This window comes from Pinus tabuliformis, chromosome 8 (assembly GCF_031772625.1).
Source record: "Pinus tabuliformis cultivar Carrire ecotype Pingquan chromosome 8, CPIR1, whole genome shotgun sequence".
Classification (NCBI taxonomy): domain Eukaryota; kingdom Viridiplantae; phylum Streptophyta; class Pinopsida; order Pinales; family Pinaceae; genus Pinus; species Pinus tabuliformis.
The window spans coordinates 725,511,944-725,538,655 of NC_142294.1; the positions used below are offsets into that span (position 1 = coordinate 725,511,944).

Genomic DNA, 26,712 nt, shown 5'->3' on the forward strand with positions numbered 1-26,712 from the left:
GTTCAAATCTACTACCTAAATGTTCAAATATCCATGAGGCCCTTGAGGCCTATCTACAGATCATTTGGTATTTGGGCCAATGTAAACATGTCTAGAAAAGGGGTACCATTGGGATCTGTGTATTTTTAATTTGGCCCACACTGATATGGAATATTAGTTTGAGTAAAATTGCTGACTATAAAGAGGCAAGTTCATATTTATTGCCTAAATGTTTCAATATCCATGAGGACTTTAGGGCCTATCTACAAATGGTTTAGTATTTGGGCCTAAGTAGAGTCGTCAGAAAAGGAGCATTATTAGGGTCTATGTCATCATGTCTCCTCATGGTAATATCTTAATGCTTATGCAAATGTTACTGGAAATGGTATGACTGGGGTTGAGGCTAAATCAGTACTTTCATGTGAACTTTGTTATGATACCCACTTGAATGAGTTGTGAATCCCGTTCTTCCCAAATGATAATGTCCACAGAATTCAACGATTCCATTTCAAACATACCATGCCTGAATTTGACTTTGGACAAATAACAATCTTGTACTATTATGGAGGTTAGACTTTGGTTGAATAACAATCTTGTACTATTATGGAGGTTAGACTTTGGACGAATAACAATCTTGTACTATTATGGTGTAACCTCATTATGTGAAAAAAATTCACAAAGTCATCCTAATCTTGAATTTGATGATTTTTCCTAAGAGTAAAAACATAAAAGTTATGACCGTTCAGAATTTCAAGTTGATAAGCCTAGCAACTTTTAGGATTTTTCGAAAAATAGAACCCAAAAAAGACCAAGAATTGAATAGGCGCATCAGAATCAAGAAAGCATAACCATAAGAATTCAACAGTGCATTAGAATTTTTTATGAAATCCTACAAAAATAGGCGATATTATTACCTAGAAAATTACCAGAGCTACAGGTCACTGCAGTACTTCCATAGTTTGTTACCTAAAATTTACAAAATATGTAGGTAAACAAGGGGTATAAGGTTCAAAATTCCTTCACATAAGAGGTTGATGTTAATTTTTCAGACTGTTCTATGTTGTATCAATTACTTTAGCCCAATTTAATACTTCAATTAGCAATCTTTTCAATACCAATTAATCTTTCCAATCATCAATAGTAATTGAAGATAGAACAATAAATGCAATAACAAAGGAAACAATTAAGCTATTAACACGTCAACCAAAGACACCAGGTTTGGTCAAAGACCAGGGCAAAATCCCACAAGGGGGAACACCCTTTGAAATTCTTCTTCTATTAGATTGTCATAAAATGTTTAGCAGAGAGTACAATGAGCCCAATACAAAATCATCCAACAAAATTATCCCAACAATATTCAAAAATACGTTTTTATCATCATTATAGATCAGAGACAACTTTTCCTGTTTGCGGTCCACTACGGTCAACTGTCGTCAACTGAAAAACTTTAGCCCTACCTTTCAGTCGCAGGGAGGAGGAGTTGTGCGAGCGACTAAAGCTTCCAGTCGCTCCCTTGAGACTACAAGGCAGCTACTGCAGTTGAATTTATCCTTTGACAAGCCAATGACTATAACCCAAAACCCTAAAAACAGATGCGGGCTTCGAACCTTGTAATTTTAGACCCTTGCGAACTTCTTTTGTCGACCTAGCCTCAGACCTGTGCGAACAAATCAATGAAAAAAAGAAGAAGAAGATGCTTAGTGATGTCCAAATGAGCTTGAGGTCACTTGTATTTATAAGCTTCCAAGGGTGACCGATTTACTATTACGGCCGACCTATCCAAATGTCCATATGTGGGCTTTTCTTCATAAGTACATTTTCTGTTGTCCAAGTTTGATGATCTTTAGGTCGATTTTGGTCCTCTCGAAAAGAGGAATTCAATGCAATCATCATCTCCATCAAATGAGCTGTCAAAAGTGGAATTTGTCCCTAGTTGCCAATTTTAACACTCCCTCTCAACTAGGGAGAATTCCACCTGCATCATGTCATGTGTATCCTGTCATCATATCATATCCCATCTCTACTCAACTCTATCTGCTGAAACATTCTCGAATATAAAGAAGAAGAATCATCGGGGAGCTAACAATACCACCCTCTACATCGTCGGAGAGCACATCTCAATCTAAAACTCATGGGGAAGCTAAATATCTTCAACCCCATATCGAGCAATAGGTGATACAGGGGAGCACATCTCAACCCATCCTATTGCATGTCGATCTTTCCAACAATGACCCTCAAGATTCATGTGGTAGAACACTTGCATCATAATTCGAGCTTGGGCAAGATACCCAACTTACCAATAGGAAAGGATCACATGCCCCAAGCCTCCTCAACCCGTTCGCCAAACGGGGAGGGGCAATCCCAACAAGCCCAACTTAAGGGTATGATGCCAACTAGGGACTCTGCAAAGACCAATATAGGGGAGCAACATCTCCAACCCTATGGGTAACAGATAGAGGTGATACCCTATTGTCCAAAGATCCCTCAACCCCAGGAGCCCTCCATCTCAATTCCACACCATGGGAGATCAAAATGGGGGGAAGAGTTGGCTTAGTGTCCTTGATCAATAATGCCCCTTATCAAGAGGGGTCAAATCTGTCAGTCCAAGTTGCTCTTTGAAGACCAAGAACTTCCCTTTTGGCAAAGCCTTGGTGAGAATACCTGTAATCTGCTCATCTATCAATATATGATGGAGTCCAACGGCTCCCCTCTGCACCATGTATCGAATGAAGCGATATCGGATCTCTATGTGCTTGGACTTGTCATGAAATACAAGATTCTTTGCCAGACAGATCCCACTTTTGTTGTCGCAATATATCATTGTAGTGTCTAGGACCTACTCAAATAGCTCTCCAAAGAGCTTCCTCAACCAAACTGCTTTGCAGCTAGCCATGCTAGCGACAATGTACTCTACCTCGGCAGCACTCAATGCTACAGACTTTACTTCCTGCTCATCCAAAATATCATGGCAGATCCAAGGCTAAAACAACATCTAGATGTACGCTTCCTACTGACAACATTTCCTACCCAGTCAACAACGATGTATCCATGAAGTCGAACATCTCCGACAAAATATCTCAAACCAAGTGTGATTGTCCCATGCAAATATCTCAAAATGTGTTTGACAACAATCCAATGTGCATGGAGAGGCTCAGTCATAAATTGACTCAACGTGTTCACTGCATAGCATATGTCTAGACGGGTGTTCACTAAGAACATCAAAGCCCCAATCAACTGTCTATACTCAAATGGATTTGCCAAATCGGGTCCTGCAACTTCTCCACATAACTTCTTGAAGTTCATTTCCATCAGTGTGGGTAGGGACTTGCATTCTGTCATTCCAAATCTCTCCAACAACTTCACAACATATTTTCCTTGTGAAAGGAAAATCTCACCAGGCCTTTGCCACACCTCAAGGCCTAGAAAGTAGTGCATGAGTCCAAGGTCCTTCATCTCAAATTCAGAGGCTAGCTCCCTCTTACACTCGATCATCAGGGGCTCACTACCTGTCAAGAATAGATTGTCAACATATAAAACCAAAATCAATGACATACCTTGGACTACCTTGAAGTAGAGGTTGGGATCGACATTGCTTCTTGTGAATCCAGCTTCACCAAATAATTGTCTATCCAAATGTACCATGCTCTGGGGGCTCGCTTCAAACCATACAATGCCTTCTTCAGCCTAAAAACATGTCTCTTTCGATCCTTTACTTCAAATCCTTATGGTTGTTCAACGTACAGTTCTTCCTGTAACATGCCATGAAGGAATGCAGTTTTCACATCCATCTAATGAAGGGTCCATCCTTGACTTGCGATAAGGGAAACTATCAAACGAATGGTTGTATATTGAGCCACAGGTGCAAATACGAACCTTGCCTTGTATTTCTCAATGTTACCATCAACTCCATGCTTGATCTTGAATAGCCACTTTGAAGTCACCACGGATTTCCCCTTTGGTCTTGGCACAACATCTCATATGTCATTCTTCATGATCGATTCATATTATTCAGTCATAGAATCTTTCCAAACTTGTTCTTTTACGGCTTCTTCAAAGGTAGGAGGTTTGACTTGAATCATAGTGCTCATGGCTACAACATATCCCCGATACTTGCATGGATTCTTCCTTTCTCTAAATGATTTTTGAACGGAACGTGTCTCTCATCTTCCTGTAATGTGTCACGAGGCCAATTAGCCTCTTCCTGGCAAGAGGATCACATGGAGGATCTAAGGGATCCATGAACTCCATGGGATCATTAATAATATCTGTCTCAAATTCAGGCACAAAAGGACCATCTAAAATATCCATATCATCATTCTTCTCAGGAGGAGGAGGCAGAGGAAGGCCCATTTCAAGAAGGAAATCAAGAAATTGTTTGTCTCCATCCCCAGAATGAAGAATTCGATGAAGAAAGCACGCCAAAACCACATCTAGAAGCATATTAGGATAAAGAATGGCCCATTTATGTTCAAGGACATAAATAACTCAACGACAAAGAAAACCCTACTACAAATTTGAGTGTCTCACTTCAAGAAGAGAACAATGGTAAAGAGTCCTTGTAATATTCCTACTAGGAAATAACAGATTTAATCAAGCAAAACTACAACATGCAACACAAAAATTCAGTCTTGTATAAACAATACCCATTTACTCAAAAACTACGCCAAGCTAAGCCATTTCATTAATTGAACCAAGAGGAGTACAAATATGTATGGAATAGGTGCACCTAGGCTTGCTACAGCAAGAAAGACAAGATCCTAGGTGAGAAATGATGGTGCCCATGTGTCGGAAATGGCTTTGCTACAAGATCTGTGCCAACCTAGAAAATTTGTTGTTGCAACTTGCTGCTAGGATTTGTTGATTTATCCCTCTAGAATGTTCCAAAAATTCCGAGAAATTAGCCACAACCTCTACTCCACCAGCTCAGCGAAACCCAGTAAGGGGTCGAGCTAGTTTCGACTAACCAAGAAGCCCCCCAAAAATACACACTCCCTTCTTCATTAAGGAAAACGCACCATAGGAATGAATACCCTCAAACAACATCCCAAACTCTCGGAAAATCCCACAACAATTCCCCTGTAAAATCTCCTCAGCCAAGCCCCAAATTCCCGGCAATCCTCCTCCACAAATCTCCAATCTCTCATCACCTACGTAGGCCAAGCCTGAGACTCTCTGCGGACAACTCAAAGGCTAGATAAATGTTGCTCAAAGCTCCCTCAACTCCAGCCCTACACAACAATCCAACCTTCGGAATTACCAAGAAGATAGCTCCCCAGAAGACCCAAAAGCTAACACGCCGAGAGCAATTTCTCCCACAAGTGCGTGCTCTCATAACTGCGCCCAGTTTGCTCCCAAGAAAGTTCAAACCCTCCAAAAAGTCTTCCCGAATCAGCTCCTAAAATGCAGCAAGTGACTCCCCTACGGTGGTACTCGAAGTCCACCGAAGATGGAGGTGAGATTTCCCCTCGGAGATCTCTTGTGCTCAATAGCATGGGTAGACTGGACTAAACAACTCCAGCATACAAGACGTTCAATTCTTAGTTTAGAAAAGTCCCAAAATGATGTATGCTCCTCCTATTTATCCTTGGGCTTCTTCTCACTCCATGTGGGACCCATAATTCGTTCCCCCTTCTTCCTTTTCTCTCCATAAGTGCAAATTTCTCTAAGGGGTGTGTATTCCCTCTTGGAGTGGCCCTCACTTTCCACTTGGAATTCGATTTGCCTCCTTTTTCCTACATTTGAGCCTTCTTTAATCAAAATTGCAAAGTGGGGTCCTACTAACCCACTTTACTAAGTCCATCATGTCAAAATACCAAAATTGTGCAAAAATGTATTTACTTAGCAAAATTGCTAAGTGGGAACATCACAATCCTCCCTGCCTAGATGTTGCTTTCCCTCAAGCAACTGCAGTGATGGGTGTTGAAGAACCTATTCTCCTTCCCACGTGGCATCCTCCTCATGTAGGTCCTTCCACTTCACCAACAATTCACTAACGATCCCGCTCTTGAGCTTGCTTCCCCTTACCTGCAAAATCGATTCCGACACCAACACCAAATGCTCCTCATCATCTAGGGGTGGTAACTCCATGATAGCTTTCACCCACTACCCCAAAGCCTTCTTCAGGCACGAAACATGAAATACGTTGTGCACTTTACTCCTAGGTGGGAGTTCCAACTCATATGCCACCTCTCCAACTCATCTAGTCACCTTATAAGGTCCATAAAAACATGGCTTGAGCTTATGATCTCCCTCTTGCAAGGTGGACTACTTGTATGGTTGGAGCCTCAAAAAACCAAGTCCCCGACCTCAAAGTGTCTCTCAATCTTGTGCCTGTCTACATATATCTTCTGTTGGTTCTGGGTTGCCTGAAGATTATCCTTGAGAGCTCTAAGGATGTCTTGGCTCTCCTGTACCCAATCCTTGGCCTCTGGGGCCTGGCTATCTCCAAACACCATATTAGCAAAGGTCAAAGCATCATAACCATATAAAGCACGGAAGGTAGGAAAAGGGCCAACTCAAGTCAGTTCACAACTACGTTTGTGAATTGAACGATATGATCTCTGATTATCAAACAAGTCCAAGAGAGTTGCTATCATATCATTGTATCGAGAAGCATCATCCATGACACTGCAATAAGTATCATCAATATCAAGAGTCTTCACTATCAAGGAACATCATCACTGTCAAGTGTCATCATTATTGTCATGTATCATAAGAGCAAGGTCACTATCATCATAAGAGCATGGTCACTATCATCATATATCTCACTGTCATTTATCACTGTCATCAAAGTCACTATGCATTGTCATCAAGGTCATTGCCATAACAAATATCACTGCCATGTCGACGACACAGTCATATCAGGATCACTATCATGCATTTAGGTCACTGGTATGCAACAAGGTCACTGTCATATCCAAACATTAAAATTAATGCATAGTTGCCACTTAGTCATTGTCTCATAAATTACAGCCATGCCCTTGTCACATGGATCACTGTCTCATTGTCAACAGGATCATTATGCTGTCATTCACACTATTAGGTAATTTTCATGTCCTCCATCATATAAGTCACTCTCACATATCAAGAGCATTGTCATATAGGGTTACGATCAAACATCAGGGTCACTGTTATATCATAGTTATTGTTGTCATCATTTCCACCTCGCTTGCATGCCTAGGTTAGTGTGGGAAAAATCCTCAACCCCACAAGGTGTGTTCTTGGTGGCAAACTCAAAGAACAGGTTGCCACCTAATCCCAACTCTCTCCATTAAAGCCCTCTCCTAGCTAAGTGAAGGTGGGTGGTCCCTAAGAATAATTAGTAAAATGAAATGAGGTTCTAGGAGACTAAGGTTAATGGAACTACTTCTCAAAGAGGACTTGATTTAAGAAAGTATGTATATGTCTGAGTAGTATAACAGATATATATTCAATGATGATCAATATGTCATTCAAAGGATAAAGAGTGTAAACCAATGCTTTACAAATAATTGCTCAAATGTAAATAACAAATACTTGCACAATGGAAATGGGAATTCAAGTTACAATGACAAGTAATCTTGCAAAAACAATGTTAGATCAAAATGTGAAATATGAGCAATAGGAAATATAACTTGCACTTGTAAACGGAATCCTCAAATAGACAATGGCATCAAATAACTGTGAGCCAATAAACGACAAGTACAAGGGTTAGATAATCAATATTGCAAGTAAAAGTGGACAACAACTTACATAAACGGACAAAGGAAAAGATGGAGCTTCGGCGACAATTCGAAAAGGGTTAGGGTTACTGCAGAGACCCTATACCTCCCCTGCACCTTTCCTGTAGCATATTCGCTATGTCCAGACTACCGACACCGTGGCGGTCACCGTAACGCGATCCGGCTCTTCGTAATGGCCATGTAAAACCCCTACCCCATGATTTATTCATTGTATTACAGTTTACCTGCCTTCTCCCGACCTAGCATTGTTGCGATGGTTATGATAGTTTCGGAGGCAGCTGGCAGAGGTCTCCTTGGAACAACCATGGAGTTGGATATTGTCGATTATTTGGAGGATCCGTTGGAAGGTGTCAACATTTGGCCAACTCGCACACTGCCTCACAAGGACTTCTCCCCTTCTGTTGCGATCTAACAGACACCATCGCAGGCCTGCCCTCGATCTCGAGACCCTCCAATTCTACAGTGACCTTCTTTGAGCCCCCTCTAGTCTGGCGATACCCTCCTCCCCTCCCCAGTCTCCCTCTGCATTTAAATTCATGGCCGACTGTATTAGCCCTAACCCTACGGCTGAACCCTCACATTACCCTCCTCCCCCTCTATCAGTCGGTTCCCTTAACCTCCCTCCCGGAATCCCCTCAAACCCGACACAAGGGCCTCCTCAGGCAACTATATCAGCTGCTCCTCCATCAGGCAGCTACACTACAGTTCCCCCACTCTCGGACGCTATTCCCACAGTTGCACAACAAAAACCCTCCTACTAACCCTACACTGCACAAGGAACGACCGGACCCCTCTGAAGCTGCTGCAAGGCCAAGCAAAAAGTGCAAGTGTTTCAAATCCAAAGTCGAAGACGTCATAATCAGGCTTGGGGAAGATATCCAGTGGGGCGACTCCATGGACACGGCAGACTGCGTACTGGTTGGAAGGATCAGAGGCAGAAGCTACACAGCAGCTCATTTGAAGCTTTGGACTGTAGAGGTATGGGGGCAGCACTTGGCCAACTTGCCTTTTGTACAAACTTTTGTTAGAGGTTGGTTCGCTCTTCGGTTTGCCAGAGCTGAGCACACGAATTGGGTCCTGTCCTCCTTCTGGCATTTCGAACAGGCCCTTGTCCTTCTGTGCCACTGGAACCCTCTATTTGACCCGGAAAAAGAACAGATAGGAGTCGGGCCAATTTGGGTTTGGCTTCCTGGATTGCCCCTCCAATTCTGGTCGGAGGACATATTTCGACGCATTGGTAATACCCTGGGCACTTACCTTGAGCACGATAGATCTTACTTATCTACTGGAATGATGGCATATGCCAGGGTATTGGTACATCTGGATACAAGGGGGGGTCTTCAGGAACACATTACATTACAGTGGAGAACATTCTCTCAGCATCAAATTCTGGATTACGAAGGGGTCCCATTCCGTTGCAGAAGGTGCCATAAGGTGGGACATCTATTCAAGGATTGCCCTCTAAATAGTAAGGTGCAAGATGGAGAAAAGGATAAGGTCACTCCGCACAAGAGCTCTCATACACAAGGAAACCCACCCTCGACTGAAGAGGCAGTGAATCACTCGACACAGGCTGTTGCAGAGAAAGCAACATCAAAGGAGGCCAGGAAGAAACGTGGGAAAGCACCATATAGGCCACCCTCACCTCCTCTGACCAGAGCAAGGGCAGCTGCCGAGGCTGCATTCTCCATGGGTATGTTGGAATCATCTTCCTCCTCTGCTTTTACTACTGCTTCATCTTATTGCATTGCATCGAATAATGTACAAGCCTCTGTCGCCTACACTATACCCCCCATTACCCTGGCATGCCCCCTTAAACCCCCTTCTCCCTCCTCATGCACTCCGCCTTCATTTCCTGAGGATCCCCCAACCATCCCTGAACTTGACCCTCCATCTTCCAGATACCCACTTCGATCCCGGACTCGATCTCAGGCACCTAATTCCTTGGGCATTGGTCTGATTTCCTCCCCTCCCCCCCACCCCAGAAGCAACCTCAAGGCTGACCTTCCTCCTTATCGAAAGCCATCCTACAAGCTGGGGAAGAGATAGCATCTGGCAGACAACATTCCATTGATTGGGTTCTTAGAGCAGTGAATACCCTTGTGCACCCCCTCCATGAAGATGCTATCCTTCAACTGTCGAGGGTTGGCTAGCCCTAGGAAAAAACTAGCCTTGCGAAGATTTCTTAACTCTGAGATGATCGATGTCCTCTTTCTACAAGAAACCCTGGGTCAGGCTAGTGTTATCACACACCTGCTCGAATCTTGGCTTCCTGGGTGGATGTTTCACTCTCTAGATGCAAATGGCTACTCAGGGGGTTTGGCCCTGGGGATAAACTCCCGCTCCATCAGAATTTGTAACATATGGGGAAGCACTGGGCACATCGGGGTAGACATCTACTCATATGAACTTGAATCAGAGCTCAGGATCATTAATATTTATGGACCCTGTCATAATAGGGAAGCATATTGGAACCGGCTGCTAAACTCACACATACTTCAACAGGACAAGCTCATTTGTGGGGGGGCCTAAATTTTTCCATTGGATTTGCAGAATCATGGGGGCATCATGCTCAAAGGGACACTCTCTCAGATTTCTTTGAGAACATTCTGGAGGATCATAACCTTATTGATATCCCTTCATCCAAAATTCAACCTACTTGGAGGAACAATAGAACAGGAGAGGACAGCCTATCCAGGAGGCTCGATCGGTTCCTCATAAAGGAGCGCCTGTTGAACATGGGACATAGAATTAGATAGTGGGTTGGTTCAGGGGGCATATCGGATCACAGGCTGATATACCTGGAAATTAGTGGAGGAATGAACAAACCTAGAGCCCCCTTCAAATTTAACTCTGCCTGGCTAAGAGATGCAGACTACACCAGGTTAGTCACTGAATTTTGGAAGGCCCACCCCCCAGAGGCCAGAGGGAACATCACAGAAGGTTTTGCTCACAACCTGAGAGAACTAAAGAATCTTTCCAAAATATGGGCGCACAAGAAGCGAACCCTGGAGGACCTTATCCTCAAGGCTACTGAAGAGGAAATAGAGGTCTTCGAGAATGAACATGGAGGGATCTACTCCTCCCCAGAACACAAGAACAAGATTACATCCCTACTGGCCAAAAGGAGTCAGATACTAAAGGATCGAGAGGAAAGTTGGCGACTAAGAAGCAGAGCCATATGGCTTATGGAGGGGGATGACAATACTAAATTCTACCACAAATTTGTGAACGGGCGCAAGGCTATCAATACAATTTGGCAGCTAACAGATGAGCAGGGAGAAACAGTGAACACCTTTCCAAGATTAGCTGCTCTGGCTACATCTCACTTCAAGCATATTTACAAGGCCCCTCAAACTGCTACTCTAGCAGAAGTCATGCGCACAACTCAACTGTTTCCCAGGTTCATCGACTAGGATGATGCATTGGAATTGACAAAGGAAGTCACTTTGGGAGAGCTCGAAGCCACCTTAAAATGGTTCAAACGAGACAAAAGCCCAGGCCCGGATGGATGGAATGTGGAATTCTACCTGGCATTTTTTGATATTCTTGGAGGGGACCTCTTAAAAGTTATAGAGGACTGTAGATCCAATGGAAAGATGTACGAGGCCTACAACTCAACCTTCATCGCACTCATCCCCAAAACAGACAATCCCACCTCCTTCAATGACTTCTGTCCCATCTCCTTGTGCAATTGTATATATAAGATCATATCCAAGATCATAGCCAACCGCCTCCGGCCGATCTTGTCCAACCACATCTCAGCTGAACAATTCGCCTTCTTGCAAGACAGACAAATCCATGAGGCTGTCGGAACCGCACAAGAAATCCTGCACTCCATCCAGACAAAGAAATTAAAAGGTATGGTCTTAAAAGTAGATCTCTCGAAAGCTTTTGACAGAGTAAACTGGCTCTACATTAGAATGCTTCTAACTCATCTAGGCTTTCCATTCGAGTTCATAAAATGGATAATGTGTTGCATTACTAATGTATCATTCAGTGTCCTTGTAAATGGGGTGGCATCACCTTTCTTTCACTCCGAGAGAGGTCTCAGGCAGGGATGCCCACTGTCACCGTTACTCTTTTTACTCATCATGGAGGGGCTCAGCAGACTCATAAAAGAGGAACATCGAAGGGGAAGGCTAAGAGGTATCAAGATCACAGATAGCTGCACCTTGACGCACTTACTCTTTGTAGACGATGTTCTGCTCTTCCTCAATGGGAGTATTGGTGACTTGACCTCACTACAAAACACTCTCTGTTTTCCTATTGGCCACAGGCATGATTGTAAATGATGCAAAGTCCACCATAACGGCTACTAGGTGCTCCCCACATGAGATACAATATCCCTGATCAGATTCCCTTACACTCTTTTGCAACTAGAGGAGGGACTAAAATATTTGGGCTATAGATTAAAGCCTCATGGTTACAAAATCGCAGACTGGATATGGCTTATTACTAAGATGGAAAAGTGGCTCAACATATGGTACTGTTGTTGCACAGATTGTCACGACAACGCTCAAACCGGGGGCTGTCACCCTGATTCCCGATCTCTCCGTTTAAGCCTGTCTCCCGCGGCTAAGGGGGGTAGACCCTATGGGATAATGGATGACCAACTAGGGACCAGTTGGGTTGGGAGACACGAGGAGAAACAAGCACTTAATTGATTTTATTAAGTTAATAGACCAGTGCCTTATGAAATAAATGATGAAACGATTATTTGTCAAATGCTGCATAAACATGAACTCACTAACAACCTTTTACCATCAAATAACTCAATCAAAGATTAACTTTTACCAAATGTAATAAATGTTCAATGGCTTAATGATACTCCAGCAATTAAAATTTCGAAAGATAAATGCTTTAAACAACCACGTAATTTCAAATGCTAACCAGAGCTCACATTCATATAGCTAATCTTTAAATGATTATTCAAGCATGTTTAACCACATGAAAATGATAAGCATTAATTCCCACATCAAAATTTTAGCCTCAGCAAAAAAAAATGACAAATCCCTGAGCCAAGACTGAATCTGGAAAAATATTTCCAAAATATTTTTATGTTTTCAAATAAAACAAGACTAGGCTAACTAAAGTCTAAATAAATGAAACTTTAAATCTAAAATCTAAACTATAGAACCAAATAAAAAGGCCTAAAAAATATTTTTTATGCTTTTTCGGATATTCTAATTTATTTATTTATTTATTTATTTTAAATATTATTAAAATCAAAATTTAAACAAATCTACAATCTAAGATCTAATCTGAATTAAATAACAAAAAAAAAATCCTTTTATGCTTTTATGATTTTTTATTTTTTTTTGGGTTATATTTTTATAACTTTTCTATGATTTTCTTTGCTTGAAATAATATTAAAATAAAAAATCCTAAAGAAAAAAGAAACTAATCTAAATCATTTTTTTTTTTTTTGTGAAGTTTTAAGCCTAGAGATAGACACATATAAGACCTAAAATAAAATGAAAATTGTAATGCGTCTTTTTTTTACTGTTTTTTATTAAAACACATTTTAAAATAGAAAAACAAAATCTAAGTTCTAATCTATAGGAGCTTTTTATTTTTCACTTTTTTTTTTTTTTTTTTTTTTTTTTTTTATTTAAATCATAACATAAGACTCAAATGAAAAGCCAAACTTTAAAATAAAATCACACCAAATAAAAGCTAATAAACCTAACGTATGGAGAAAAAAAACTAAATTAAACGCATAAGAGATTTAACATAACCGTACGCATATAATAAAACTAAATGTAGAACCCTAGCCCGTATATACAAAAAATCGAAACGTGCTCTTATTGTCTCTGCAGGTTTGTGACGGCGGAGAGTTTTTGACAGCAGACAGAGGACAGCGATGCTGGTTCGATGAGGCAGCTACAGAAAATGGCTTTGCAGGTTATAGCTGCGTGGAGAGGGTTGTACGGAGAAGAAAATAGGTTGAGAATGCAGCGTTGGAGCTGTGGGCAGCACGCAAGTTTGGCAGCAAACCCGTGGAGGAAAGAAATTCGAGCAAGGTCGAGTTTAGAAGTAGAAGATGCAGTGAGGAAAAGGAATGCCGCTGGAGGGAGCCGAGCAGCGTGAAGAGGCTGCGGAGAAGAATGCAGGTGTACGTTTTTTGCAGATAATCAATGGGAATGGCACCCGGAGGGAAGAAGAATGTTTTGAATACATAGGTGGAATTGGCAGCGTGAGCAAGGTTTGCAAATGTGAAGCAACGTAAAAAAAATTCGATTTTCCTTACTGATCACCGCGTAGGAAGGAAACTACGGTTTTGGACAGCCTTGAATTTCTTTTAATTCCCCTTTGATTCTGATGAAAATCCTGCAATTAATTTCCAGATTTGCAAATGACTGAATTTGAAACCCTCGGACAGCAAAACGGTGACCCTGCAAAAACTGGTTGTGAGGCCAGATCTTACCCCAGGGCCTAGATCTGGCTTCCAACAAGAAATCTCTTTCTGCAACCTGCAAAAAGAGCATAGAAACCAGAGACAAAATATGCAAGGATAAAACCCAAAATTTAACTAAATAATTATAGTTTTCACAGATCAACAACTCTAAGCAGCTAGATTTATCAATAATGTTGGAAATAATACTGAGAGGGGGGGGGGGTGAATCAGCATTATCTAGTTCTTTTAATAAATCTTCCTTATTTATACTTCGAATTATTTTTGCATGTCAGTACCATAAAATAATGAGCATGAACAAGAAAAACAGATAGACACACCAAAGAACACCAGATATAAGGTGGAAACCCAATGTGGGTGAAAACCACCTGCTGCAATATGTCTCTATTTTCTTTCAAATTAGAAACTCCTTTTACAATGGTTTTGTACTGGTGCAGTCCTTTACCAGTACGCAGGCTGCAACCTGCAGAGAGCTACAACTCTCTCTCGTTTTCCAGTGTCTCCTGGAAGGGAGCTACAACCCCCCTACTTCTTTTCTTTTCAAGGATCACTTTTCATAAATTTTCAAACTGGATCCATAAACATCAAGAGATCATCAAGTACAAGTAAATCACCCAGTCAACTGCAGTAACCAGATCAATAGTAACAGTAAACTAAACGCAGAACACCTTATCAACAGAAAAATTTAGCCAACAAAAATCTTAAGACAGATCCGCAGTTTTTCTTTATCTGGCCTGCGTGGCCCCGCACTTCACCTTCTGCTCCCCTGCGTATACCCGCAGAGAGTCTTCTGCTGCACTGCGTATCCACGCACTGTTCCTTTAAATGCGTCGCGTACTTTTACTGTGCCCACGCACCCACTACTTCTATCGCGCCGCGTACTGCTACTGTGGCCACGCACTCTCAGATGCTATCGCGCCGCGTACTGCTACTGTGGCCACGCACTCTCAGATGCTATCGCGCCGCGTATCTACGCACCTGCGGCTTCTGTAGTGTCGCGTACTTTCACTGTGCCTCCGCACCTGATCTTCTGTCGCGCTGCGTACCCACGCACTGCGCCTTCTTCTGCTCTGCGTACCCACGCACTGCACCTTCTTCTGATGTGCGTACCCACGCACTTGCACTGTTAATCACCTGCATACCTCTGGTTAGGGCCGAATTGGCAGTCCCCCAGTGTGCCACAGATAGTCAGATGCCCAGATCTGATCATGCGCCCGAGAGATCACCCTTCATAGAGTCACTTTCAACTTCACTTTTATATAGATCAAGCTTTTAAACTGATAACCCAATATTTCAGATCTTAAGATATTCAATTTGCAAAAGATGCATTAGCCAAGTGATCTCCTTCCCTATTTATAGTTAAGCCCTTATTCACACCATGGGACAAAACCATCAATAACCAATACAAGGGATCCAAACCAGGGCTAAAATAGATCCTATACCACGGGCCAAAACCATAGAATCAAGAACGGCGGGCTAAATACCACGGGCCAAACATAAGAAACCCCACGTGAGCGGGCTTCTCTGCCTTGAAGTGAGTGAACTGGGGGTACGCACCTCATGAACGGGTAACCTGCGGGTTTGAACGCACTTCCTGGCCGACGTACCTGCGAGTACGCACCTTTTGAACTATTCTCCTACGTACCTCTTAATTTCCAACATTTTGAGAGCCTGATCAGAGCATTGCCACTTGAGGGTGTTGCCATCAAGTACAACATCTGTATCATAGAGCCATACCAGAATCATAATGCCAACAATCTCCCCCTTTGGACTTGATGGCAACCTCAAGATCCTCAACGTCATTCTCCCCCTTTGACATCAAGGGCAAAGGGTTATGCTCCCCCTAAGAACATGCTCCCCCTGACTATAAACCAGATCTGCAAAGAAGAACCATAATCCACCAAACACCATAAATGACCATGAAAGAGATAGGGACATATTGCAACAATATTCAGACCAGCATCCATGATCTCCTTCTGTACTTCCTCCATAATGCCAACAATGCATTATATGCTCCCCCTGAACCTGTGCCATTCGGTCTTCAATCAATCCGCAACCCAGCACCTGTTACGCATATACCCCAGATGAGCCTTGCGTACAACCAACCATCAGAAGAGATTTAACAACAAGATGATGCATCAACAACCCCCAGCTTTTGCCTGAGGTATTCAAAAGTCTCCCTGTGCAATGGTTTGGTTAGTATATCAGCAACTTGTTCCTTAGAAGGAACATACTCCAACTTGACCTTTTGTTCAAGTACTTGTTCCCGGAGAAAATGATACTTGATCGGTATGTGCTTGGTCTTTGAATGCATGACTGGGTTCTTTGAAATGCTGATTGCACTTGTATTATCACATAAGATGGAGATGGGTGGTATACAAGTGATTTGAAAATCCTGCAAGGTCTGCATCATCCAAAGGAGTTGAGTGCAGCAAGATGCAGCAGCAACATATTCCGCTTCAGCTGTAGACAAGGCAATCGAACTCTGTTTCTTGCTGAACCAAGATACTAATCTGGAACCCATAAAGAATGCAGCACCACTTGTGCTCTTCCTGTCATCCACGCTTCCGGCCCAATCTGCATCTGTATAAGCATGAGGTGTGAGATCTGTATCTCTAGGATACCATAAGCCATAGTTTTGAGTTCCTTGAAGATATTTGAAGATTCTCTTTACTGCCTGAAGATGAGTTTCCTTTGGATTTGCTTGAAATCTTCCAACTATTCCTACTGCATGCATTATGCCTGGTCGGGTACCTGTCAAATAAAGTAGACTTCCAATCATAGATCTATAGGTTGGTTGATGCACTGCTGCTGATTCATCATTTGCACTGAGGCTACATCCTGTGACCATGGGTGTACATACTGGTTTTGCATCTTCCATGCCATATTTCTTCAAAATCTGCTTGAGATACTTGGTTTGAGACAAAAAGATCCCTCCTTTTTGTTGGATTTGCAAACCAAGAAAATATGTCAGTTCTCCCAGCAAGGACATTTCGAATTCTTTTTGCATTACCAAGGCAAAGCTTTGACTCATAGCTTCTTCATTGCTCCCAAAGATAATGTCATCTACATACACAACAAGTATTAGCAATTTGTCGTTTTCAACTTTTATATAAAGATTGCTATCTACTGATCCTTTTGAAAAACCTTGTTGATGAAGATATTTGTCCAAACGATAGTACCAAGCCCTTGGAGCTTGTTTGAGACCATAGAGAGCCTTTTTCAATCTGCATACAAGATTTGGATCATTTCCAAAAATGAAACCATCTAGCTGCTCAATGTATACTTCTTCTTCCAAGTCTCCATTCAGAAAGGCTGATTTCACGTCCATTTGAAATACTTTGAAGTTTTGAAAACTTGAGAGAGCAAGGAACATTCGGATGGCCTCAAGTCTTGCAACAGGAGCAAAGGTTTCTTCAAAATCTATTCCTTCTTGTTGCGCATACCCTTTACAAACAAATCTGGCCTTGTTTCTAATTACTTCTCCATTTTCATTCAATTTATTTTTGAAGACCCATTTTGTCCCTATAACATTCTTATCCTTTGGTCTAGGAACCAGCGCCCAAGTGTTGTTCTTTTCGATCTGCTCAAGTTCTTCATCCGTTGCTTTGACCCAACATTCATCTTTGCATGCCTCTTTCACATTTTGTGGTTCAGTGGAAGAGAGTAATGCCAAATAGCTCGAAGCTTCTGCAACTGTTCTTCTTGTTTGTACACCTGCTTCTTTCTGCCCCAAAATCTGAGATTCTGGATGATTCTTCTGAACATATCTGGATGGAGTCTTCTCTTCTATCCTTATCTGCTCTGGTTCTTCTTGAGGTTCTTCTTCTTCATCATTCTGTCTTTGAGGGTAGTCTTCATCTTCTTCGATATCTTCATGATTTACTTGCCTAGGAATGTATCCCTTCTCATCAACCACTACATCAATGCTGTCAACAATTCTTCCAAGTCTTTTATTGTAGCACTTGTATGCTTTGCTGTGTGGAGAATAACCAAGAAGAATGCCTTCATCTGCTCTAGGTTCAAGTTTGCCAAGTTGCTCATCAGTATTCTTAATATAGCATTTGCTCCCAAAGAATTTGAAGTGCTTTACCGAAGGAGTCTCACCATACCAGAGCTCATGAGGGGTTTGAGCGTTGTTCACCCGGACATTTGTTTTGTTGAGAATAACAACCGCAGCATATGCAGCTTCACCCCAGAAAGTTGCGGGAGTTCCAGACTCATCAAGCATAGCACGAGCCATTTGTTGGACTGTTCTGTTCATTCTTTCCACCACTCCATTTTGCTGAGGAGTTCTAGCTGTAGAGAATTCTCTTCTTATCCCATGCTCTTCACAGAAATCGAAAAATTCATTTGAAGTAAACTCCCCACCTCTGTCGGATCTGAGGCACTTAATTTTGTATCCTGATTCATTTTCAACCAAGGCTTTAAAGGATTTGAATTTTTCGAATGCTTCATCTTTGTGCTTCATAAGTCCTAACCAGACAAACCTGGAGAAATCGTCAATGAATAATATCAAGTATTCTTCTCCTCGAGGTGTCCTTTTCCTGAATGGACCACATAAATCTGTATGTACTAGCTCAAGAGGCATGCTAGTTGATCCTTCCTTCTCCGGAAAGTTAGTTCTGGTTTGCTTTCCGAACTGACATGATTTGCATATGGTGTTGTCTGGAATTTTGATATCTGGAAGACCGCGAACTGCCTGATATTTGCATGCTTTCCTTATTTGTGAAAAGCTTAGATGCCCCAACCTCCAGTGCCATAACCAGTGTTCATCATCCTTGCTTAGATAGCATTGTTGTTGTCCTTCTTCAAATATGTATAGATTATTTGGAGTTCTTTCACCTTTGATCACTGTTTTACCTGTATCAAGATCACGAACAAGACATCCATTTGATCTAAATATCACTTCAGTTCCTTGATCACACATCTGGCTGACACTCAGAAGATTATGCTTCAATCCATCAACATACAAAACATTTCCAGCTTTGACTTTTTCTTTTAACTAAGCAGTGCCTTTTCCTTTTATAGCTGCAGGAGTATCATTTCCAAAAGAAACTTTCTTTCCCTTTTCTAAAGCAAAATATGATTCAAGTTTTTCTTTATCACCTGTCATATGCTTCGAACATCTACTGTCAATGTACCATAGATTTTCCTGTCCCTCTGCATAAAATGCTATCCCACATCTTTCTGTTTGTGGTTCCTTTATTCTCCATGTTTTGGTGCTTGAGGCTTGTTCCTTTGTTTGCTGAAACCTGCTCCTGCATTCAGAATCTTCATGACCAAAGTTATTGCAAATAGAACATTCAACTTCATTTTCAAGAGCCGAAAAGTTGTTATAGGTTCTTTTTGTAATCCCGGTCACACTTCTTTGTTTTTGAGCTTCTCTAGTCATGATTGTTTTATATGCAACACATTGAGCTGCTTTGTGACCAAAGTTATGACAAGAGAAGCATTGTCCATTGAAGAAACTTCTGCGGTTATCAAATCTTCCGGCCAAATGATTGTAATTTCTATTGTCATTCATTCTTGAAGCAAATTGAGAGGATTTTACCTGTGGCTGGTTGTAGCTTTTGTTCATCCTTAAGACGGATTGCCCCTGGTTTACCTGATAGTCTTTGTTTGTTCTTGATGTAATTGGTCCCTACTTTGCCTGGTGATCTCCATTGTGCTTTTGCTCATTCCTTCTTGCTGCATCAAGATAACTCTTTGAGGTGGATGCTTGAGAAGTTTCTCCATTATACCCCAGACCTGTCTTGTTTAGTGGAGAACGATGTACATTGATGATCTCATCCAGAGTTTCATATCCTTTGACAAACTTAAGATTAATAGCCTTTGTTTTCTCTATCTCTTTTCTAAGACCAATAATTTCACCTTCTAACTTTTCAAGATATTTTTCTTTTTCATCAATTTCAAATTGTAGAGTATCAATGATCATATTCTTTTCTTCTATACATGTCTTGAGTCTAGAAATCTCTTCATGAAGGCTATCCACATCTATAGCATCCATGTAATCATCATCTTCAAATGCCATTAAAAGTTTATAGTCATTACCTCGTTCATTTTCATCACTATTTGATAGATCGTCACTATCTTCATGAGTGTAGTAGCTTTTCTTATTTGCATTATGTTTCTTGTTCCATCTAGTAGGTTCCTTTCCTTTGTCAATCTTATCCTTATGAGGACATTTCGCAGCATAATGACCTACTCTTCCACAAGCAAAGCATTTAAAAGGTAACTTACCTCTGAACCTTCCAGTACCCCGTTGAAGATTTCTGACAAAATTTGATTCTTCTTCTTCTTCTTCTGGCACGTGACTTGCTTCATAGTAGTCTCCTTTGCCTGAAGCCTTGAAAGCAGCTTCTCTTCTGTCTGAAGGACCTCCCTTTCTCATTTCATAAGCAGTTAGGATTCCGTGTAGCTGAGACATAGTAAGAGTTCGTAGATTTTCTTTTTCTTCTATTGCAGACACTTTAGATTCAAACTTGGGGGACAATGATCTTAGAACTTTTTCAACCACAATAGCCTCTTTTATTTCTTCACCCAAGTTTTTCATGCAATTAACAATCTCGTCTACCCGAAGGAAATAGTTAGCCACACTTTCATCATTATACATTCTGAGATTCTCATACTGAATCCTGAGGGTTTGAAGTTTAGCACGCTTTACCTGTTCATCTCCTTCGTAGCTCAAGACAATCTTGTCCCATATTTCTTTTGCGGATTTATATTGCATAACCTTCACGAATTCTGTTTGAGATAAGCATCCCAGCAGAGTATTGACTGCTTTAGCATTTGTTTCATATTTCTTCTTTTCAGCCGTATGTGTAGGAGTAGCTGAAGGAAAAGTGTAGCCTGTATCTATAATATCCCAAACTTCTGTACCAAGAGATTGAAGATAGGCAGTAACTCTTACCTTCCAATAATTGAAGTTTGTCCCATCAAAAATTGGTGGCCTGATTGATGCTTCCCTCTCGTAGTTGCTCATGATGAATGATCTTCCTTCAAGCGATCAAGCTTCTCTGAAGAACCTGGCTCTGATACCAATTGTTGGAAATAACACTGAGAGGGGGGGTGAATCAGTATTATCTAGTTCTTTTAATAAATCTTCCTTATTTATACTTCGAATTATTTTTGCATGTCAGTACCATAAAATAATGAGCATGAACAAGAAAAACAGATAGTCACACCAAAGAACACCAGATATAAGGTGGAAACCCAATGTGGGTGAAAACCACCTGCTGCAATATGTCTCTATCTTCTTTCAAATTAGAAACTCCTTTTACAATGGTTTTGTACTGGTGCAGTCCTTTACCAGTACGCAGGCTGCAACCTGCAGAGAGCTACAACTCTCTCTCGTTTTCCAGTCTCTCCTGGAAGGGAGCTACAACCCCCCTACTTCTTTTCTTTTCAAGGATCACTTTTCATAAATTTTCAAACTGGATCCATAAACATCAAGAGATCATCAAGTACAAGTAAATCACCCAGTCAACTGCAGTAACCAGATCAATAGTAACAGTAAACTAAACCCAGAACACCTTATCAACAGAAAAATTCAGCCAACAAAAATCTTAAGACAGATCCGCAGTTTTTCTTTATCTGGCCTGCGTGGCCCCGCACTTCACCTTTTGCTCCCCTACGTATACCCGCAGAGAGTCTTCTGCTGCACTGCGTATCCACGCACTGTTCCTTTAAATGCGTCGTGTACTTTTATTGTGCCCACGCACCCACTGCTTCTATCGCGCCGCGTACTGCTACTGTGGCCACGCACTCTCAGATGCTATCGCGCCGCGTATCTACGCACCTGCGGCTTCTGTAGTGCCGCGTACTTTCATTGTGCCTCCGCACATGATCTTCTGTCGCGCTGCGTACCCACGCACTGCGCCTTTTTCTGCTCTGCGTACCCACGCACTGCGCCTTCTTCTGCTCTGCGTACCCACGCACTGCACCTTCTTCTGCTGTGCGTACCCACGCACTTGCACTGTTAATCACCTGCGTACCTCTGGTTAGGGCCGAATTGGCAGTCCCCCAGTGTGCCACAGATAGTCAGATGCCCAGATCTGATCATGCGCCCGAGAGATCACCCTTCATAGATTCACTTTCAACTTCACTTTTATATAGATCAAGCTTTTAAACTGATAACCCAATATTTCAGATCTTAAGATATTCAATTTGCAAAAGATGCATTAGCCAAGTGATCTCCTTCCCTATTTATAGTTAAGCCCTTATTCACACCATGGGACAAAACCATCAATAACCAATACAAGGGATCCAAACCGGGGCTAAAATAGATCCTATACCATGGGCCAAAACCATAGAATCAAGAACGGCGGGCTAAATACCACGGGCCAAACATAAGAAACCCCACGTGAGCGCGCTTCTTTGCCTTGAAGTGAGTGAACTGGGGGTACGCACCTCATGAACGGGTAACCTGCGGGTTTGAACGCACTTCCTGGCCGACGTACCTGCGGGTACGCACCTTTTGAACTATTCCCCTGCGTACCTCTTAATTTCCAACATTTTGAGAGCCTGATCAGAGCATTGCCACTTGAGGGTGTTGCCATCAAGTACAACATCTGTATCATAGAGCCATACCAGAATCATAATGCCAACAAATAATCCAGAGAAATATTTTCAAATTGTTAGATATACTATGAGATAATTCAGAAAAAAACTCTCATGCATTCATAAAATAAACTTAAATGATAAACCCAGGATCGAAACTGGCTGGGCTATGCAAGAAAATGCTTGTGGGAGTTGGCTGGTTCAGCCAAGAACTTCCCCAAACGCCCACTGATTTTCTCGATAAGGGTTTCCTGCACAGCTCACTTCAACCATCAATGAAGAGAGAAAATCAGTACTAGATTCCAGATGAAATGGAGATACCTGCCATTATTTCAGAAATTCTAATACCATTCAAACCCTAGTAAGTGAACAACATACCTGTGTTCAACAATACTCTACATCAAGCTATTACTAATGGCTAGAAATAAAAATATGCAGAAAATAAAACAGCTAATAGCACTTCAGGAGAGTAACACCAGCAAGATTTCAACCCCAAAGTCTTTCTTTATTAGCACGAGAAAAAAGTTACAAGAGAGCTTTCTTCAGCACAAGATTTATAGATCGAAAATGATCTCAAATGACCCCTAGCACCCTATTTAAAGGAAAAATTCCCAACGGCTAGTTCGAGTGATCCATGTCAAAATGATCTCGACCGTCGATGAGGATCAAAACATCTTTTAATCTCATCCGTCGAATTTTTAAATGCATTAAAAAATTGAAATTCTGCATTTATTTACTCCAAAATTTGACCTATTATTTTATTATTTTTTAAGTTTTTATTTTTTTTATTTTTTAATTATTATTTAAAAAATATATATATATTTTTTAATTAAAATTTATTTATTATTTTTATTATTTTTTAATTTTTTTAATTTTTAATTAATTTTATTATTATTATTATTATTATTATTAGTGTGTAAATCAGCATTTTATATTAAGACAATAATACATATTTACAAATGGTCTGCTCGTGCAGATAGAAGACTGCTTTCCTAGTCTGAATTTAACCAATCATGACCAAAATGACCTCCTAAAGAACCCAAGGGCACACCACGCAGGGCGGCAGAGAAAGTCAAGGGTTGACCAAAAAAAAAAAAAAATAGTGAACCAGCAGAATAACAGCAAAACCATAGTATATCCAAATCCGAGGCTCACTGAGACCCACATAGAGCCTTAGACAACTACTGAGAGAAAAAAACCAGAAAACTGACAAAACGGATAAGTTCCAAGGTCAGTGATCGAATGTACAGACCCATGCCCCAGGAACTCACCCAGTGCTTGCAGCAAAGACCCATTACATCTCGAGAACCACATAATTCTTGGAGGATTCCTGACCAGTCGGAGCCTTGGCTCTGCCCGCCTGAGGTAGCGATGAGAGTGTGCCCTGACTGGTGCCCGTTTTCTCCTCCGCCCTTTCCCCAGCACTCACAGCTTCCTGACAAATGGAGTGACGCAGAAGGCTGATCAAGATTGTTAGCTTTTTGGAAATGCTATCGAATTGCTGCTCCAGACCGCTGATTTTAAAGTCCAAGGCTTCCAAGATCGCCGCATGCTCTGCAGAAGTTACAGAAATAGCTTGTTGAGCCTGTCGTGCCTGGCTGATATAATCACCTTGCATGCTTATGGCTTTTGCCAGCATCGTCTTCATCCGCCACATTTCTGCCTGCATGCGGACATAGTGGGTGGCCCGAGTTGTAGATGTTCCAGGGTCCTGGACCCACTCCATATCCTTCTCCAATTCATGCTCCTCCAAGTTCTCCTCTTCCTCAACCACTATAGCCTCCAGCTCCTCAATCTTACATTTTTCCCTCTGAGAGGTCCTTGTTTCATAAGTTTCCCGAGCTTGCTTGAGATCTCAGTTGGCAGAAGCATTTCTGCTGCCCTCGCCTGCCATTGTCTTGAAATTAAGCACCGAACAACACCGTATTCTGAGGGCCGAGAAAATGAGTTTCTGCAGACTAACAGAATACACAGTGGTGCTACCGTTATTGGGGACTGAAGATATAGAGGAGAGAGCAGGTGAGTCACTTGCTGCGTTCCATCTTGTCACCTGCTGACCGCAAATCCTTTCATAATTATCCTTGCTTCGTGGTTCACACTTTCGATGATGTATCAGATTTTTGCTCTTAAGTTTTCCCCACTTGAACCTCTCCGATGAGTGCCAAGTGTCCATAATTTTATACGAGTGCCGGCAGAACTCATACTTTTCATTCATGGAGCTGAAGGGAGTAACTCCCGCCTGCTTGTGCATTGAATGCCCATTTCCTGCCTGTCCTTCATTCTTCTGCCGACCCTTAATTCTCCCAGCAGTACGATTGATAATAATCATATCCCAATACCTGCAAAGAGCATCGTCCCTCTGGCCTTATCTTTCGTTAACCATGTCCTGCCTCGAGAGCAGAGTACACTTGTTTCTTACTTCCGGGCAGGTGACGTCCTACCAACAGCTATCCATGATGATAGTGGGGTTCTCTATACCATAATTTGCCAGATGATCCGCTACGATATTAGCTTTGCGGCGAACTGCCTGAAAGATTAAACCATTCAAACGCACAAGATGTTCGGCAATACTCTCTGTCACCTTGGCCAGTCTCCAATGCTGAGTGACTTTGCTTGCTTTGGCTCCCGCATACATCCTTCTCGCTACTGTGATTGCGAGCTGAGAGTCCCCTTCTACCACTACTGAGCCCGCCTGTAATTTCCGAAGAATTCTTAGACCCTGTTCCAACGCTGCGAACTCCATCTCATTATTGGTTCCTTCCCCTAAGGCTCTGCTATAGATGTACTGAATTTCTCCTTCGTTGTTCCTGAGAATGCCTCCGATGCCGGCCAGACCTGGATTACCCCGAGAAGCACCATCGAAATTTAGTTTAAGGAAGCCTGAAGGTGGCCGTTTCCAGATGCTTAAAGTGGTATTTATCTCCTGTTGGCGATTCACGGTAGCCGCGAAGGTTCCTTTATCCAGGTTGAAAGCTTTCAAGATTTGTAAGTCCCCAGTTGATGCTTTAGTATCTTGTTCTGGTCTTCCTTTGACAAGAACCAATTGCCTGATATTTTGTATAATAATATCTATAGAGTGATTTATATTTCTGGTTTCATTTAAGAATACTCTTCTATTCCTTTCCTTCCAGATTGACCATGTAATGAATCCTGGCATGGTTTTCCAAATGATGTTAACCAATTGATTGCTGGAGAAATTGCCTCGCCAATTCTCGATGGTTTCTTGAATGGAATCTCTTATTCTGTCCGTTTGCTGCAAAGTGGTTTCCGCCCAATTCCACAGAAGGTCTGCCAAATCACATGTGTTGAAGAGATGATTCATTGTTTCTTCTTCTTTTCACACATGGGGCATCTAGATGGGCCACAGAACCCTTTCTTTCGGAGATTCTCCCAAGTGAGTTTTCCTGTGCATTAGGAGCCAAAGGAAGGTTTTAATTTTCGGCCATTACTGTGAATCCCAAACCTTGTTGCTCCATTTAACTTTTTCTTCTTGCTCCGAATCTTCAATGAAGTTTCGGGCTTCTTTGAGCGTAAAATTGCCCCCTTCTTGCTTTCCCCACCTTAGTTGGTCATTGTCTTCCGCAATTCTAATTCTTCTTTTGTTTAACAGTGTTTGCAAGTTCCTAATGTCATTGTTTGCTTTGGTCATGTGCTCTGTTTCATTGGATACCCAAGTTCTCCACTCCTGGTCCCTATTATTAGGATTCCAATAGTGATTCACCGTCATTCTCCCAAGCTCCTAGTAATTTCTTTGAAGACCTGCAAACTCAGGCCTTTCCAACTTGGGGAGTTGTTGCCAGGCATCCTCCCAAAAAAGGGCAGTTTCTCCATTGCGAATTTCCCAAAAGCTATTCTCCTGTATAATGTGTCGGTTTTTTCTTGCTAGGTTCCAGATCGGTGAGCCTTCTGGGTTCTCTTGCATTCTGATCAGGTACTGTATACTATGCATTGGAGCGTATTTTTCCTTCCAATGTCTAGCCCAAGGAAGTTTGGGTTCCTTCAGCCATTTCCACCACAACTTAGCACCACAAG

General features: G+C 41.8%; 1 protein-coding gene across 1 annotated transcript in view; it reads right to left on the reverse strand.

The window, feature by feature from the left end:
- Nucleotides 1-26,712, reverse strand: part of LOC149237635 (uncharacterized) — a 262,020-nt gene that overhangs the window by 108,590 nt on the left and 126,718 nt on the right. The window lies entirely within an intron of this gene.